The sequence below is a fragment of the Cnephaeus nilssonii genome (genome assembly GCF_951640355.1).
Source record: "Cnephaeus nilssonii genome assembly, chromosome: 20".
In the NCBI taxonomy this organism is placed as follows: Eukaryota; Metazoa; Chordata; class Mammalia; order Chiroptera; family Vespertilionidae; genus Cnephaeus; species Cnephaeus nilssonii.
The window spans coordinates 39,028,285-39,046,420 of record NC_137091.1 but is presented as its reverse complement, the minus strand read 5'-3'; positions in this window follow the sequence as shown (position 1 = coordinate 39,046,420).

Genomic DNA, 18,136 nt, shown 5'->3' with positions numbered 1-18,136 from the left:
TGTGTGTGTGTGTGTGTGTGTGTGTGTGTGTGTGTGTGTGTGTGTGTGTGTTGCTGAACTTATATAGAGCCTGATACACTGGGAGTACTCTATAAATGTTTGTTGAATTGAGAGATATTTTTGTGAAAGTGCAATCCATTACTAGGAAGAAAATTTTAGTGATGAATGGTTATGCATACACATGGAAACTGATGGGGATTCTCTACTTTCTCACTGAGTTGTCCATCAGTCCACTCCCAGGCAGTGGCAGGATCAGGGAGCTCCTCCTCAGACCTTTCTCTCTGTCCCCTCATTCTGTTTACTTCTCTGCTTTCCCCATGTCCTGGCTCCCAGTCAGTTCACTCTGGCTGATTTCCCTCTATATGAACTTGGGGTGGGATGTATGGTTCTATGTACCACAGGAGGGGGCTTGAGATCCCTCAAGCTCATTGATATTGACAAGAAAACAATGTTAAGATGTTCTAAATTAAAATTACAGCAGCCAGAGAGTAAGAGAGAGAGACTGAACAGTTAGTTAGCCTGTTAATAGCTGTGTACCAGCTCTGACAAAAGACTGATCACATTTCTGTATGTCTATTGGAATTGGGGATTAGACCATTTCTAAGATTATGTAAAAGAGAGAATAGCCAACACCATAGAGCCCCAGGGCCTCCGCTTACTTGCATATGAATTTTTCAATCTGCTGCCCAGAGCCAATCCACAAGAGCAGACATTTCTTTCTTTCTTTAATAAGGAAGGGAGAAGGAGAGAATGATAGAAACATCAATAATGAGAGAGAATCACGGATCGGCTGCCTCCTGCACGCCCCCACAGTGGGGGTCGAACCCACAACCTGAGACCCCTCAGTCAGCAGGCCGACACTCGATCCCACTAAGCCAAACCAGCCAGGGCCAGACATTTCTTTCTTGCAGACTCTGCCGAGCTTACCCCAGAACTAGCCCTTCCCTTTGTCTATAGCTAATTGTCAATCCTTACATCCTTCTCCTTCCTACTTGGTGTATAAAAATGCTTGCAGAACTCAGGGATGGACATGTTGTCTTTTTTAAATTACCTGCTGGTGGTTTAGATTCCATGTCTCAAGACCAGACTCCTCTTCTTCTTTCTCCTCCTCCTCTTCTTCCTTCCCTGCTAGCAATGGCAAACCCTTTCTTTAAAATAAAATAAAAAAACTTTCAGTCATGGAATTTAACGTATTTTTCTTGTTTGTTTCACAATATAAAACACACCTAAGACAAATTTCTCTCGTTAATATTGACAACTACTTAGAGCCCATCTCCAGAGCATTGTGTCAACACAGTTTGATTTACAAAGGCCTCCCTCCAGGAAGGAGAGAAGAGGAAAGTGGGGAAAAAATACCATTCTGCCACGGTTATTTGGTTTTCCCCCTCTACAGTGTACTTAGTAAACATTTGGAAATATTTGTTGATTGAGTCCATTACTCATGTTGCTCTAGTAACAATCATTTATTCATACATACATTCAGGGAACATGAGTGCCCAGTGTTTTTCAGGTGGTGGCTACCAAAGGAAGAAGGTGTGATACTGCCTCTGAGGAGTTCTCAATATACATAGACCCATGGGTAGCTAATCCAACAGCTCCATTTTATTTTTATTTTTTTCATTTTATTGTTTAAAGTATTACACATAGTAGTACATATATCTCCTTTTTTTCCCCATTGACCTTCCCCCAACAGCTCCATTTTATTTATTTATTTATTTATTTATTTATTTATTTATTTATTTATTATGTATTTATTTTATTTTTTAAAATGAATCTTTATTGTTCAGATTATAACAATTTGTCCTCTTTTTCCCCCCCTTAGCTCCCCTCCACCTGGTTCCCACCTCACCCTCTGCCCTTACCCGCCCAACCCAACTGTCCTCATCCATAGGTGTACGATTTTTGTCCAGTCTCTTCCCGCACCCCCCACACCCTTTTCCCCCTGAGAGTTGTCAGTCCACTCCCTTTCTATGCCCCTGATTCTATTATATTCACCAGTTAATACTGTTCATCAGATTTTTTATTCCCTTGATTTTTAGATTCACTTGTTGATAGATACGTATTTGTTGTTCATAATTTTTATCTTTATCTTTTTCTTTTTCTTCTTAAAGAATACCTTTTAGCATTTCATATGATTCTGGTTTGGTGGTGATGAACTCCTTTAGCTTTATCTTATCTGTGAAGCTCTTTATCTGACCTTTAATTCTGAATGATAGCTTTGCTGGGTAATCTTGGTTGTAGTTTCTTGCTATTCATTACTTTGAATATTTCTTGCCATTCCCGTCTGGCCTGCATAGTTTCTGTTGAGAAATCAGCTGACAATCGTATGGGTGCTCCCTTGTAGGTAACTAACTGTTTTTCTCTTGCTGCATTTAATATTCTCTCTTTGTCTTTTGCTCTTGGCATTTTAATTATGATGTGTCTTGGTGTGGTCTTCTTTGGATTCCTTTTGTTTGGGGTTCTGTGCGCTTCCTGGACTTGTAAGTCTATTTCTTTCACCAGGTGGGGGAAGTTTTCAGTCACTATTTCTTCAAATAGGTTTTCAGTATCTTGCTCTCTCTCTTCTTCTGGGATCCCCATAATTCTGATGTTGGTACGCTTGAAGTTGTCCCAGAGGCTCCTTACACTATCTTCATATTTTTGGATTCTTTTTTCTTTTTGCTTTTCCGGAGGAGTGTTTTTTGCTTCTTTGTATTCCGAATCTTTGACTTGGTTCTTGCGATCCTCTAGTCTGCTTTTAGGTCTCTGTATATTTTTTATTTCAGTCAGGGTATGCTTAATTTCTAGTTGATCTTTTTTCATATCCTTGAGGGTCTCGTTAAATTTATCGGCTTTTTCTAGAAAATTCTTGAAAAACCTTATAACCGTGGTTTTGAACTCTATATCCAGTCGTTTGCTTCCCTCCATTTCCTTCATTTGTGACCTGCCTCTTTGTCTTCACATTTTAGCTGCTTCTCTCAGTTGATGGAGTGGCTTTGTGTGCTAGGTGTCCTAGCAGGGCCCAGTGGATCAGCCTCCCCAGTTACCTGAGTGGACACTCTTGGTGTGCCCCTTTATGGGCTGTGTGTGCAGTCTTGTTATAGTTAAGTCTAGATTATTGTTAGTATCACTGGGGGGAGTTGACCTCCAGGCCAATTGGCTGTGAGGATCAGCTGTGTCTACACTGAGAGAGCTTCTGTGCTCAGCTTGGATGGGGTGGAGTCTCAGAGTGGAGCAGACAGCCTTGGTTTCCTGTCAGCCCCTCCCTAAGAGGCCCCTGTGTCTCAGTGTCCCGCGCCAATGGCTGCACGCACCTCTGAGAGAAGGCTGCCCTCGAGTTTCGCCTGCTGCCAGACAGTCCAGTTTCTTCCCGAATGAGTCTGGGTACCCAAAGTCTCACCCAGAACTGGAGTTCAGTGCAGTCAGGAGGTTTTGTTTCCCTCCCGAATGAGACAGCTAGATGCACGCTTGCTGCCCACCCTCTCCACACACCATGCCTCCACACCTCTGCCTTCCGGAGCTCCCGAGTCTCAGTGTGATTTTCCTGACAGTCCAGTTTCACCCAGTATGAGACTGGGTTCCCCGAATCTCACCCGAAACTGGAGTTCAGCGCAGAGTGGAGCCTTTGTCTCCCTCCTGTTCGAGTAAGCCAGCGGCGTATTCAGCCGCCCACCCTTTCCACACGCGCGGGTCTCCGCACCTCTGTCTTCCACTGCTCCTCTGAGTCTCAGTGTCCTTTTCTCTTTCCTTCTAGTTGTGGAATTTCCACTCAGCCAGCTTTCCTGTGGTTCTGGACGATGTCCGCTCTGTCTTCCAGTTGCAGTTTTGAAATTGTTGTGCGAGGCAGCAGTATAGGTGTTTACCTATGCCGCCATCTTGGTTTCTCCAACAGCTCCATTTTAAAGAAATGGAAGTTAAAGTGCAGGAAACAAGGTATCATTTGTTCAATATCATAGGCTAGCATCAATTAGCCTCAAAGCAACAGGACTAAAACTCATTTCCTGACTTGCTAAAATTTCTGTTAGTGTGGAGCTGCCTGGCTGCTGCATGTGCAAATGTGGTGAACTCTAACAGGAGAGAGAGGACATTCAGAATGAGGTGGCAGCCCACAAACACCTTGGATGAGCTAGAAGAAAACGTCCAATCCAACCATGACCGCAAAAAGCACCATCGGGAAATTTGCATTCTTTTTTCCCCTTTGAGCTTGAAATGAGGAAAAGTGAGCCCAGAAAACCCAAAATGGACATTTTCACAGAGGTTTATCAGATGGGCCCAAAAGTCTGTGTTTACTCCTATCAGGGTGTTTCTCAATGAACTACAGTAGTCTGGCTTTGAATTTGGTTCTCTCCATAACTTAGAGCTCAGTGAGGGCAGGGAACAGTCTGAATCATCTTTGTATCTCCAGTACAAGCTATATATTTCTTAAAAAATAAAATGACCCTAGTTGGTTTGGCTCAGTGGTTAGAGCGTTGGCCTGCAGACTGAAGGGTCCCAGGTTTGATTCCAGTCAAGGGCACATGCCTGGGTTGCGGGCTCAATCCCCGGTGGGGGGCATGCAGGAGGCAGCTGTTCAATGATTCTCATCATTAATGTTTCTAATCTCTCTCTCCCTGCCCCTTCCTCCCTGAAATCAATTAAAAAATTTTTTAAATTAAAAAAAAATATATCTACACAGGTATGGGATGACTGAGCAGCAGCATAATAGGAAAAACCCGTATCCTCAAATCAGCTGGTACAGTATTAGGCTTTCTACTAGTAAATATAAGTGCAGTACCCATAATGGGGAAATGGGTAGTCCTGTGGCTCTGCTGCTGTGGTTAGAAGATTCTTAGAATTCGAAGTTTCCTGTGGTTGACACACTTCACTTGCCCACCAGGAAGTGGAAGAGAGAGTAGGGACTTTAGAATATTTCATTTGGGAAATGGCTGAGGGAAGAAAGGAGGGACTCATGGTGCTTATTCAGAAATATTTGAAGGTCTGTTATATGAAAAGGTATCAGACCTGTTTCAGTGCCTACAGAGAGTATGACTAGGATTGGCGAATATTCATCAGACACATTTTGGCTCAGGATGAGAAAGAACTGTCACAGTAAAGTAACTTTCCTTGGAAAATTACAAGTTTACTGGCAGAGTTCAGGCAGGGGCTGGATGTCTGAAAATAACCGTCACAGTGATTTTTTGTTTTGAAGGTTACAAGGGCAGAGCTTGGTTTGGAACCCTGGTTTCCCACTAATATTACATTTCATTAGGTTTTATAAGAACTGCCCTTTGAAATGTGACATTACTCCAGGATACAGGCTGAACTCTGTCTGACAGTTACTTCCAGGCGTTGTGGGTGGTTGTGAATTGGTAACTTGGACTTCACCCACTCTGCCAACCTTACACCCTCCACCCCCCTCTCCTTTACTGGTATGAACTTGAAAATTAATTGCATTTACAGATCATAACCACAAGGTGGCAGCGCTGCCCCACTGGTATTTTCTAAGAACTCAGATGTGGGCAAATCTGAGAGCCGGAATTAGGATTAGAAAAATGACAATTGAGATGAGTCTGAAACCATTGCATTTTAGAACGGAAAGACATTGTAGAGAAGTGTCTCAAACTTTGATGTGTTTACAGATCACCTGAGGATCTTGTTTATATACAAATCTGATTTCTTTTGGGGCCTGAGATTTTGCATTTCTTTTTTTTTTTTTTTTCAATTTTTTTATTAAGGTATTATATGTGTACATATCTTACCATTGCCCCCCCCCACCCCACTCCCATATATGCCCTCAACCCCCAGAGTTTTGCATCCATTGGTTATGCTTATATGCATGCATACAAGTCCTTTGATTGATCTCTTATCTCCCCCACCTCTCCCTAACCTTCCCCCTGTAATTTGACAGTCTGTTTGATGCTTTACTGTCTCTGTATCTATCTTTTTGTTCAATTTTATAATGTTCTTTATTATCCATAAATGAGTGAGATCATGTGGTATTTTTCTTTCATTGACTGACTTATTTCACTTAACATAATGTTCTCCAATTCCATCCAGGTTGCTACAAATGATGAGAATTCCTTCTTTTTTATGGCAGCATAGTATTCCATTGTGTAGATGTACCACAGTTTTCTGATCCAGTCATCTGCTGACGGGCACCTAGGCTGTTTCCAAATCTTAGCTATGGTGAATTGTGCTGCTATGAACATAGGGGTGCATATATCCTTTCTGATTGGTGTTTCTAGTTTCTTCGGATATATTCCCAGGAGTGGGATTACTGGGTCAAATGGGAGTTCCATTTTCAGTTTTTTGAGGAAACTCCATACTGTTCTCCACAGTGGCTGCACCAATCTGCATTCCCACCAGCAGTGCACGAGGGTTCCTTTTTCTCCGCATCCTCGCCAACACTTGTCGTTTGTTGATTTGTTGATGATAGCCATTCTGACAGGTGTGAGATGGTACCGCATTGTTGTTTTGATTTGCAGATTTTGCATTTCTAATAAGCTTTTGGATGATGCTGTCATGGCTGGTTGGTGGGCCACACTTTGAATAGCAAAGGTTTAGAGGTCATTTAGAGATTAATTCTCACTTCACCTGATTTATGAATAAAGAGAAACTGAAATCTAGAGGGAGATTGTGACTTGCCTAACATAGTCATAATTCCCCCCCTCCCCGCCCCCATTGATTTCAGAGAGGAAGGGAGAGGGAGAGAGAGATAGAAACATCATGATGAGTGCCGAAACCGGTTTGGCTCAGTGGATAGAGCGTCGGCCTGCGGACTCAAGGGTCCCAGGTTCGATTCCGGTCAAGGGCATGTACCTTGGTTGCGGGCACATCCCCAGTAGGGGGTGTGCAAGAGGCAGCTGATCGATGTTTCTAACTCTCTATCCCTCTCTCTTCCTCTCTGTAAAAAATCAATAAAATATATTAAAAAGAGAAACATCATGATGAGAGAGAATCATTGATTGGCTGCCTCCTGCATCCCCTCTACTGGGGACTGAGCCCGAAACCTGGGCAGGTGCCCTTGGCCAGAATAGAATGTGGGACTCTTTCAGTCCACACTCTATCAACTGAGCCAAACTGGTCAGGGCATAGTCATGACTTTAGTGTGTAACTTTTTGCATTTAAGCCCAAGCTTCTGACTTAATCCAGTTCTCGCTCCACTATATCATGTGACCTCCTTTAATCTTGTTTTTGGTATCTTTTTAACTTAGGAACCCAGAATTCCCATTTTTACCGCCATCCCCTTTGGTCTTTGCGCAAATTGTCACTTTGGTTACCCAGAACCTTCTGTTGTTTTTCTATAACCACAGATCAAGTTCAAATGTCTCTGACTTGTTTTCATGACTGTGCAACAAATGGTCCCACTTTAGAAAGGTTACCTAACTTTCCTGTTTCTTAGCCCTGTCTTCGATTGTAACTATCCCCATTCCTTCCTGTTCCCTAAACATACTGTGTGCAGGCTTCTTTCAGTGGTAATGGTGCTGGCAAGGATACTGGAGTTAGACATACCTACTTTCTAATCCAATCAGGTCCATGACCCAGCTTGGCAAGTTAATTCACCTTCTTAAAGATCAGCATCCTGCTCTGAAATAACCCCATACAGTGGTTGAGAGGAATAAATGGCATATGCAGGCCCACTCTCATTCCTGAAATCACCTTCAAAATGGATTGATCTACAATGGTGCCTGATACCTGCTTCCCTGTGCTTGTGTTTCTCCTTGTCTCTGTTTCCCTGAGACTTAACCTTGCAAAGGCCTAACCTGAATCCTGTCTCTTTCTCAAAACCTTTCCCAGCCACTCCTGACCTGTTGGTACCACCCTTCTATAAGGCATTTCACCCAGGTATTAGTGTTTAATTACTAGTATGTGTCAGCCCTCTCAGTGAGACCGTTAGAGAGGCTTGAGGGATAATTGGCCGTATAATAATTGAGGGATAACTGAGTTAATTGTTTTTTTTAGTACTCTCCGAGTGTTAGAGCTACCTTCTCTTTTGTCACTTACTGCCTCCCAGCAGCTCCTGCACCAGCAACCCCAGATTCTGGTACTTGGTGAATAAATTAGGGCTAGTTCTCGTCAGGCTCCTTCCTGCCTCCACATTTTGGTTAAATTGGTGTGCATGTTATCAGATGGCTCCTCCTCGGGAGGGGTTGATGAACTCTCTTTATGGAAACCCCAAGTTAATAACACTAAGGAAGTTGAGCACAGTACTATCAGCCTGGGGACAGGAGATGTGTACACCTTCCTATTTTGTAAAATTTATAGCAAGGTCCTTACTCTCTTACTTCAGAAGAGATTAAGGACAAAAAGACTAAGTGGGGAGGGAAAGATTATTTAAGGGAGATCACATACCTCTGACCTAGATTCTGTAAATTATTCATTCAGCTGTACCCAGAAGTGTTTATCTTTGCATGTGTGGTTGTATATTTTATCACAGGATCCATAATTCCCTCCCTCAGTGGCAATTAGAAGCTCATGTCAGGCTTATGACAATAAAATTACATGGTGTGTGTTTTCACTGAAGCAAAGGTTTCTGTGAGGCCTGGAGTGGAAACAGACCAGGAGGGCTGGACACTTTACTTAGGGACCTGCCTTCTCTTTTTATTGGACAACAGCCTTCTCAATCAGGGGATTTTCCGCCTTTCCATTTCCCTGCCAGGGGCTCATGCCAAAGTCCACAGTTTGCCTGGAACAAACTGTCTTTTTTTTTTTTTTTTAAAGGGAGGCCCAAGGAATGGATTCCTTTCAGTTTTCCAGGATTTTCATCTCCATTGTCGAAACTGGTGGTTTCCAACCTTGGATGCTGGTTAGAATCACCAGCTGGGCATTTAATGCCTGTGCCTTATCCCCAGAGAGCCTGATTTGATTGGCCTATGATGTGGCCCAGACGTTGGTGGTTTAAAAAAGCTTCCAGGTAAAATAGTCACTTTAAAGTGTAGAAACCTTAGCCAAGTGTTCAAAGTTAACATGCCCAGTAATGAGAGATATTGATACCACAGGCCTCCTGATATGGCAGACTGAGAAAGCATAGCATCCCTTCTGTGGTATTCTTGCCCAAAGTACAATAACCTAAGTTTAATCATGAGGAAATATCAGAAGAGCCCAACCTGAGGGTCATTCTACAAAATAACTGACCAATATTTTAAAGAAATGTTAAGGTTATGAAGGAAAAAGAAATCCTGAGGAACTGGTCCAGATTAAAGAAGACTGAAAAGCCAAAACAACTAACTGCCATGTGTGAGCCTAGATTGGCTCCTTGTCTAGAACAAGGACGTTAGTGAGAAGGTCAAAGGAATTTGAATAAGATCTGTAGATTAGCTCATGATATTATATTGATGTTAATTTATTCATTTCGATCATTGTTCCATGGTTATCTACAGCATTAATATTTGGGGAAGTTGAATGAAGGGTATATAGAAACTTTGACTATTTTTGGAACATTTTTGAATGCCTAAAATTAGGTTAAAATGAAAAGTTAAAAAAAGAGAACTTCTGGGTAATTAATGAGTTGCCAGAGTTGAGAACCACTTCCTTAAGTCATCTTGCCTAATATTGTCAGAGTAATCTTCTTGAAATGCTATTTTGTCATATTTCTGACTTTCTCAAAGTGTTTCAGTGACTCTAATCATCTGTAGGGTAATGTTCAAATTTCTTAGGCTGCCATTAAAAACCCCAAAGCATGGCCCCAATCTGTTCCCTTTGTCTATGCGACCTCAACTGCATTTTACTTTCTCATTTTTGAGTTTACTATAATTCTTTTCCTTCTTCCTATAATACTCTTGCCTTCCTGCCCAGCCTCCTGAATTATTCTTCATCCTAAAGCCCATTTCAGATTCTATCTTTTTATTGAAATCTTTTATGAGTATTTTTGTTAGAAACAGTCATCTTTTCTTTTGAAATCTGGTAGGTCGGATTGTGTGGCATGAAAACATGAACTTTAGATTCAGAAATATGTAAGTTTGAATTCTGGTTCCATCTTTAATCAATCCTGGTGGTAGTAGTTTAAAAAAGCTTCTTGGCCCGGCTGGCATGACTCAGTGTTTGAGCATTGACCTATGAACCAGGAGGTCACAGTTCGATTCCTTTTCAGGGCACATGCCTAGGTTTTGGGCTTGATCCCTAGAGTGGAGCATGCAGAGGCAGCCGATCAATGATTCTCTCTCATTATTGATGTTTCTATCTCCGTCCCTCTCTCTTCCAATCTGAAATCAATTTTTAAAAAGCATATCTATTTTAAAGAAAGCTTCTTAGATAAGGGACAAGTTAATTGACTTCTTGGAGTTTCGGTTTCTCCTTTGCAAAATAGGGATAATGGTACCTACTTCAAAGGGTCACATTAGATGAGGTGCAAACACAAAGGTGCCACATTCAGGATGTTCTTCCTCCTCTTGTTTGTAGCTCAGTGGTCCCCAAAGGGATTGTGGGTGGTCCAAAGGCTCTGTGAAAATTTCCTGCAGAGCCTATGAAAGATATTTGTGTTTGGTCATCATAATTAGACACTCTTGAATTGAATTGAGTGCTTGGGCTTTAAGGAATTTAACTAAGCTTTTTTTCCCTAGAACCCAACGCAATAAATAAGTGATCCATGGATACAGGAATGTAACCCGATAGAGGTAGACTAAAGGGACAATGTTTTCTAAAGGGAAAAAGCTGTGATGCTTCCCACACCCAGCCCTCTGCTCTCAGTCAGATGACTTTGAGGAAGTTATGACTCCTTAATAAAACTCCTTAAACCATGAGTCCTGCATAGCAACCCTCCAATAACTTATTTCTTGCCCAATTGGTATGTACATAGGTGAGTCAGGTCCCTTTTGAGTCAAGAACACTTTACTCCCCTTTCTACCACCTCCACCCACACAGCATAGTGCTAGGTTCATCGGTTTGGCCCCAGGTCTCTGGCCTCTAGTACTGGTTTAAGAACACAAGACCAGGAAGGGCGACTGAGAAGGAAGTCAGATGCCAACAGGCCTGGAAAGAGACAGGTGGGGCTGCAATTGTTCAAAGGCCACAAACTCTCGTTATGTTTTATGACTGCCTCTGATTGGAATCTCCTCCCCTTTGTGACTGTTCCAGGGACTCTCCCACCTCCTGCTTCCTTGTCATGATGCTTTCTTTCCCTAGTGCACCCCTTTTATGGCCAGAGAATGGCTGTGCAAATAGTTGACAATTTAGTGAAAATAACTTTTCATGGTGACCGGGAACCAGATCCTGTTTCTTCTTAAAAGATATTGAGGCCCATAGACACAATTCTGAGGTTCAAAAAAGTTTTTGTGATGGGATGTGTAACCGTGAGTTTGGTGTTAGGGAGTGGGTGCACAAGTGAAGGGCAAGGCAGAAAACAAAGTGCTGACTGTTTTTCAAATCCTGAAAATGACAGGTGGATTTCATTCAGGATTCCTCAGAAATCTTAGCGTGTTCTCTGCCCAGATTAAATTATTAACATTTATTTGGGTGGGAGATGAGGTTAAATGATGGAGTTACGAAATGTTAGGTAAATTACTTAATTTCCCTGTCCCAGTTTTTTTTTTTAATGTGTTAAAACAGAATGATAATACTCATGGCATTGTGTGTGAGTGTATGAAAACTGTATCTATAACAATAAAAGTGTAATATGCTAATTAGTCTGGACGTCCTTCCAGATGACCCTCCGGATGAAGCAGGGGCTTCGAGGGAAGCCCAGGTCCCGGGTGCCAGAGGGAAGCTGGTGCTAGCAGCTGAAGGAAGGAAGGCCTACTTTTGCATGAATTTTGTGCATCAGGCCTCTAGTCTACATATAAAACCCTTAGGATAGTACCTGGCACATAGTGAGTGTTGAGTAAGCGTGAACTATTGTAATTATGGGACTAGGCAGAGGTGCCACCCTGGTCATCTGGAGTAGAGAGGCATTTTCTAGCCAGGGTCCTGGCAGGCCAGCTGGAGATGAAGATGATAGAGGAAGGCTTAACTTGCAGGAGTGAAAGGATTAGGTAGCACTAAGTCATGGACAACATTGTGGAAAATTCAACATGTTTTAATTTAACAGCAGAAATACCAGAGGGTGTGCAGCTTCTGTCACAGTTATAGTCCCGTGGGTCTGTGAATGTGTCCTAGAATTAAATGGTTTTGCTGAAAGCCAAGCCCAGAAACAAGCTTCAGGGGCTGTCTTGCAAATAGCAGTCTTATTTATTTATTTTTTTTGGTATAGCAAAGATGGAAATTTATTGAGGAACAAGTATAGACTCCCACGAGGGAGGGGGGAAAGAGTCCCTGCAAATAGCATTCTTGCTAAAGGAATTCCCTATTGTGGCCCTGACATTCCTTTTGTCTCTGTACTATCCTTATTTATTAGGTGTAAAGAGAAAGAATGAAGAAGGATGAAACAAGAAAAATGAATGTATAAATTAACAGGGCAGAATTGGGGCTGGCCATGTGTAAGTTACAAGGAACTGTATATAAGTTTTATGCGAATGTAAAAAGACTTTGACCTCTCCAAATATATATATATATTTAGTACATGTCACATTCCATCCCAAGAAGTATTCAAGCAGAATCACAAGAAATGGGTAGTAGGCCTTCTTTGCTAAATGGTTAGAGTCTAACCGTTAGACTGAGTAAGTCACTGAAGAGAAAGGAGATGGAGGAGAAATGGACAAGGTTGAGAGAAAATGGGATGGCAAAAGGAACGGTATGTTTACGGAGGGTTCATCATTTACCAGGCACTATGTTTCATGCCTTATGTATCTTAACTTACACTTTTACTGTCAGTAAGAGTTATCCTTGTTACAGATGGGAAAAAAGACTCCAAGGGAGGTGAAGTGACTGGTCTAGGGTCATCCAACCAGTTAGTGACAGAGCTAGTGTTTCACCTCAAAGCGTGTGCTCCTGCCTCTGTATCAGAAGAAAAGTGAAAGAGAAGGAAGGCAAAGGAAAATTTTAGTGTGGGTAGTTTTATTTTTTAATTTTATTTAAAAAATATTTTTATTGATTTCAGAGAGAAAGGATGAGGGAGGGAGAGATAGAAACATCAATGATGAGAGAGAATCATTGATTGGCTGCTTCCTGCATGCCCCCCACTGGGGATGGAGCCTGCAACCCTGGCATGTGCCCTAACCAGGAATCCAACTGTGACCTCCTGGTTCATAGGTCGACGCCCAGCCATGAGCCACACCAGCTGGATTGTGAGTAAAGTTTTAAAAAGGAACTACGGTAGGCAAATAATGACCTCCCCCAAATGTCCATATCCTAATCCCAGAAACCTATGAATGTTACTTTATGTGGCAAAAGGGATTTTGCAGGATTTTGAGATGGTGGGATCAATGTAATCACAAGGGTGGTAGCAGGGGAATCAGGGTCAGAATGATGCAGCATGAGAAAGACACCCGGGGCCAATGCTGGTTTTGAAGAAGGGAGGGGGCTATGAACCAAGGATGTGCGTGGTCCCTAGAAACTTGATAAGGTAAGGAAGCAGATTTGCCACTGAACCTCCAGAAGGAGTACTGTCCTGCTGACACCTTGATTTTGGCCCAGTTTGACCCCATTTTGGATTTCTGACTTCCAGAACTATAAGAACTGGGGGGAAAAGTATATAATCTTTGCATTCCAGGAGTTATAGTCTGTCACCCAGAAAAAGAGACTGAAAGAAATATGCCCAAATGTTAAACAATGATTAAGTCTAGGTTGTGGGTGAGAAATGTAATCTGGGTAATATTTATTTTTTCTTTCATACTTTATCTTAAGATAAAAAATTAAATAACATTACATCGTAATGTTGTAAGCAGCGGTATGTTAAAAAAACTGTGGGAACACAGAAGAGGGAACCATTCCAATACCTGTGGGAGCCCCTTCAAGATCTCTGAGAAGCGTGCCGTTTGAGTTTGCTAAGGGCACCGGCATGAGAAAGGAAGGATGTTATAGCTAGATAACAGCTTGTGCAAGGACAGGAAGGGAGAAATGAGTCTCTAGGCATCAAGGAATATGGTTAGAGATCTTTTTTTTTAATCCTCACCTGAGGATCTTTTTCCTTTTTTTTTTTTTTTTTTTTTTTTTAGAGAGAATCATCGATTGGTTGCCTCCTGGATGACTCTCAATCAGGGCCCAGGCCAGGGAGGAGCCTGCAACCGAGATACATGCCCTTGACTGGAATTGAACCCAGGACCCTTAGGTCCACAGGCCGATGCTCTATGCATCAAGCCAAACCAGCTAGGGCTGGTTAGATCTCTTTTAGGGGGTGAACCAATAAACTTTCTGGCAAGTCGGAATTAGATAGAGTAGCTTGGACTTCGAGGCTGTGGAGAATGTGCTCATGAAATTTGTTGTTGAAAGCCCAACCTTTTCTGCTTTTTCCCTCCCTGTTTCTTGCAACACTAATGTGGGTGAGGCCCCCGTCCCCAAACCCAGTTCCCTGTATTTTGTAGGAGGGTTTGTTTTCTTGTTGAGAGGTGGATGTGTAGCTCTGAGTTTTTTTGTTTTTTCTTTCACGAATTACAGAAATGATAGAGTGGTTCCATTCTCTACTAACAGTATCATAATGGAGTCATCTAAATCTCATCTTAATTCCTCCACCCTCTATGGAGCCACGCCTTTTCCTGGCCCTCATAGATCCAGGGAGACTCACAGGCTATACAAAGCACTAAGTGAGGAAAACAAAACAAAACATGCAAACCCAGTGGTGAGTAAGAACTGTTATAATTGCCTCTATTTTCTTAAAGTATGTGTTCCTTTCTCTCCCCCCCCCCCCCGCCCCCCCACACACACCCTGATATTTTAGGGCCACGTCTTGATCTCTGGCACAAAACTGGTTTCTTTGCTTTTGCTGTGGTTTTGTTCCACCCACTAAGACAATGTACCTATTTTTTCCTATAGTCAAAGGCCCTTGTGTTTTGTCCCAAGATTTGAACTGGTGCCAAAGCTCACGACTTCCTGTTCTGTTCCTTCCAGGTCACTTTGGAATCTACAGGCTTGTATGGTATGGTAGGGGGGTCTTGAGTTATGTCCAGGAAAAGGGGAAGATTGTGGGAATCTCACTGACCTTGGGAGAGTCTTTTATGTCTATTGGCAGAAAAAGCAGAGTTGTTGGCCAGGGGACCTGGATCCTGGTGATGGTGACTAAGCTCTGACCCTTAGTAGATTTGTTTCTCTAGGCTGTAGCCTTATCTGCTTCAAAATGAGATTTGACTAGATAAACTCAAGCCCTACATACAGCTGGAATGCCCTGGCTGTGCATCCCCTCCACTCCCCTCCCCCACCTGCCTGTCCTCCGCTTTCCTCACTAGAACCTGTTTCATTCCTTCAAAGGCCCAAGGATGCTAAACTTAGTTTTGGATGTTGAGATAAAATGCCTGTGGACTATCCAGGTGGAAATACTATATAGGCAGTGGGAAGAAGCTCTAGAGGCTGGGCTCGTGTGAGGGCGTGGTGGAGGCCAAGATGGGGAAGTAGAGCGAGACCAGAGCCTGTGCCTATGCAGTCTGCTGGACCTGGTCTCCGCTCCTTGTCACAAGGCACAGGGCTGTGTTCTACTCTTCGTCAATCTTTTCTTTGTTGATCAGAGTGACTTTTTAGGGTTTTGGCCAGATAAGATATTCTTAGCCTGTGAGGGTGTGTGTGTGTGTGTGTGTGTGTGTGTGTGTGTGTGTGTATGTCATATATTAACTACCTATAAGTCTTTTAAGAAATGTTTTTATTGATTTTAGAGAGAGAGGAAGGGAGAGGGATAAAGAGATAGAAACATTGATGAGAGAGAAACATCATTAATCAACTGCCTCCTGCATGCCTCCTACTAGGGATCAAGTCTGCAACCAGGGCATGTGCCCTGACCAGGAATCAACCAGTGACCTCTTGGTTCATGGGCTGACGCTCAACCACTGAGCAATACTGACCAGGCTGCCTATTAGTTTTTTGGAAAATGGGGGCTGTGAATCCATGAGGAGTGAGGTAGAAAGGGGAGGAGGAAAGGAAGGATGTTTGGAGAAAGATAATAGAGAAGAGCAGGCAACTAAAACCCATACTATAAAACACTTTAACATGAAAATTTTAAGTTTTGTTGAGAACACTGTGAGGGGTAAGGGTGTATTAGGAGGGCAAAGGGGAAGAAGTAATTTAGAAGGATTAAGCTCATAACTAGGTTACTAGGTCTAGAAATCTCCTTGGAAGCCTTTTGATAGCTTAAAAATTGCTTGATCTGTCAATTTGTTGGGAGTAATGAGTTTTATAACATACTAGGGGCCCAGTGCATGAATTTGTGCACCTTGAAAGGAACTGTGGGCCAAGAGGCTGCGGTAGGCACAGGGGCGGGTTTCAGCCCATCCTCTGATACTCTGTCTGGCCCCTTTCACTGCAGCTTCTGGTCCCCTGTCTGCCGGCAGCCACGATCCCACTGCTTGCACCTGCTGACGACGTGGAGCAATCGGGGGCCGGTGCCAGCAGCGGGTGCAAGCGGGGCCAGCGCAATCAGCAGGTGTGAGCAGCGGCTGCTGTCCCGATCACCCCTCAGGAGCAGAGGGAGGTGGAGAAGCCCTCAGGGGTGACCAGGGCCGGCAGCCGCCACTTGCACCCACTGATGGTGCTGAGTGATCAGGACTGGTGCCAGGCACTGGCAGTGGGTGCGAGTGGCGGCTCTGGCACTGGCAGCAGGTGTGAGTGCTGGGCAGGACCGTGGCACATGGGAGCAAAGAATTTTCAGTAACCATCAGAGGCTCGCCCCGATGACAGTGACTGGTGCCCCGCCTTGGTCTGGCACCCCTGCTCACCTGCTCCACCATCCCACCATGGCCAATGCCCACCATATTCTGCACACGCCCCCTGGTGGTCAGTGCACGTCATAGAGACCAGTTGTTCAGTTGTTCCAGTTGTTCCGCTGTTTGGTCTATTTGCATATTAGCCTTTTATTATATAGGATGGCATGTAAAATACCAATAGCCAACAAATATGGTGTAGTTACTAATTACCGTATAGTACAATTGACAGCTAGTATAACTAATTGTGTGTTAATATAACTAATAGCCAACAAATATTGTGTGCTTATGAGCTACTAGGCAGTGTAGTAAACACTAACTAGATGTTCTCATTTGATCCTCATAACAGCACAGGAGGTGGGAATTTTTATTAGCCCCATTTTACAAATGATGGGACTAAGGTGTAGTTATTTGTCAGGACCTTGCTGCTTGTGTGCTAGAGCCAGAATTTGAAGCTGGAGCAGTCCAATGGGAACGTGATACCAGAAATAGGACCTGGCCCTGAGCAGGTCTGCCTCGGGACAGCCGGTAGTGTGTGGCTTCTTGACTTCATGCAGGCAGAATTTCAGAACACGAATCCAGATGACATCTTTGGCTCACCAAGATGTCAGAGAAAAGGGGGCCTTGGGGACAGGTTCAGGAGGTTTGTCTGGGATAAACTACCACTGCCCATTGCTTTCCTGGTTGCAAGCTTTTCAGGGTCCATTAGAGTTTAGGAGATGCATGCCTGTGGGTGTGGAGAGTGTGCACTGGGACCTTAGTTTTGAGGGGTTTTAAAGGTTGGGTGTTTAGGGGAGTTCTTAGGGAAGGATCTTAATAGAATATTCTAAGTTTTATGCTGATGTACCAAAATGAGATTTATTCTTTTTTTTTTTAGATTTATTCTCTTAACCTCATCTGTCCTTGGGTATGTTTGGCAAATGGCACTGATTGGATTTCTGCTGTCTGTCTCCTTGATTAGGGTAATTTAAGCTTTTTACTCTCTGGTTGGGGAGAAGTGCAAAACATTTACTCTTAAATGTATTTTAATTGATTTTAGAGAGTAAGAGAGAGAAACATCAATGATGAGAGAGAATCATTGATCAGCTGCCTCCTGCACGTCCCCTACTGGGGATTGAGCCCGAAACCCAGGCATGTGCCCTTGACCGGAATCAAACCCGGGACCTTTCAGTCCAAAGGCTGACGCTCTATCCGCTGAGCTAAACCGGCCAGGGCTATGCTTTCTTTCTTTCTCTGGGCTATTGGAGGGGTGCATTTCATTCTGAGAATGGATGAGATCATGCTGACATTTATGCTAGAGGAGGCATTTTTAGTCAGTGTCATTTATTCACATTGTCCTTTCACTCTTCATTTGCTTTTTTCTTATATCCCCTCCCCCCATACACACACGCCTCCCCAGGGGTGGGTTTCACTTCTCTGCCTGTCCCCTGGGTAGCTTACCACCTGGCTGGTACAGAGACTGGAGG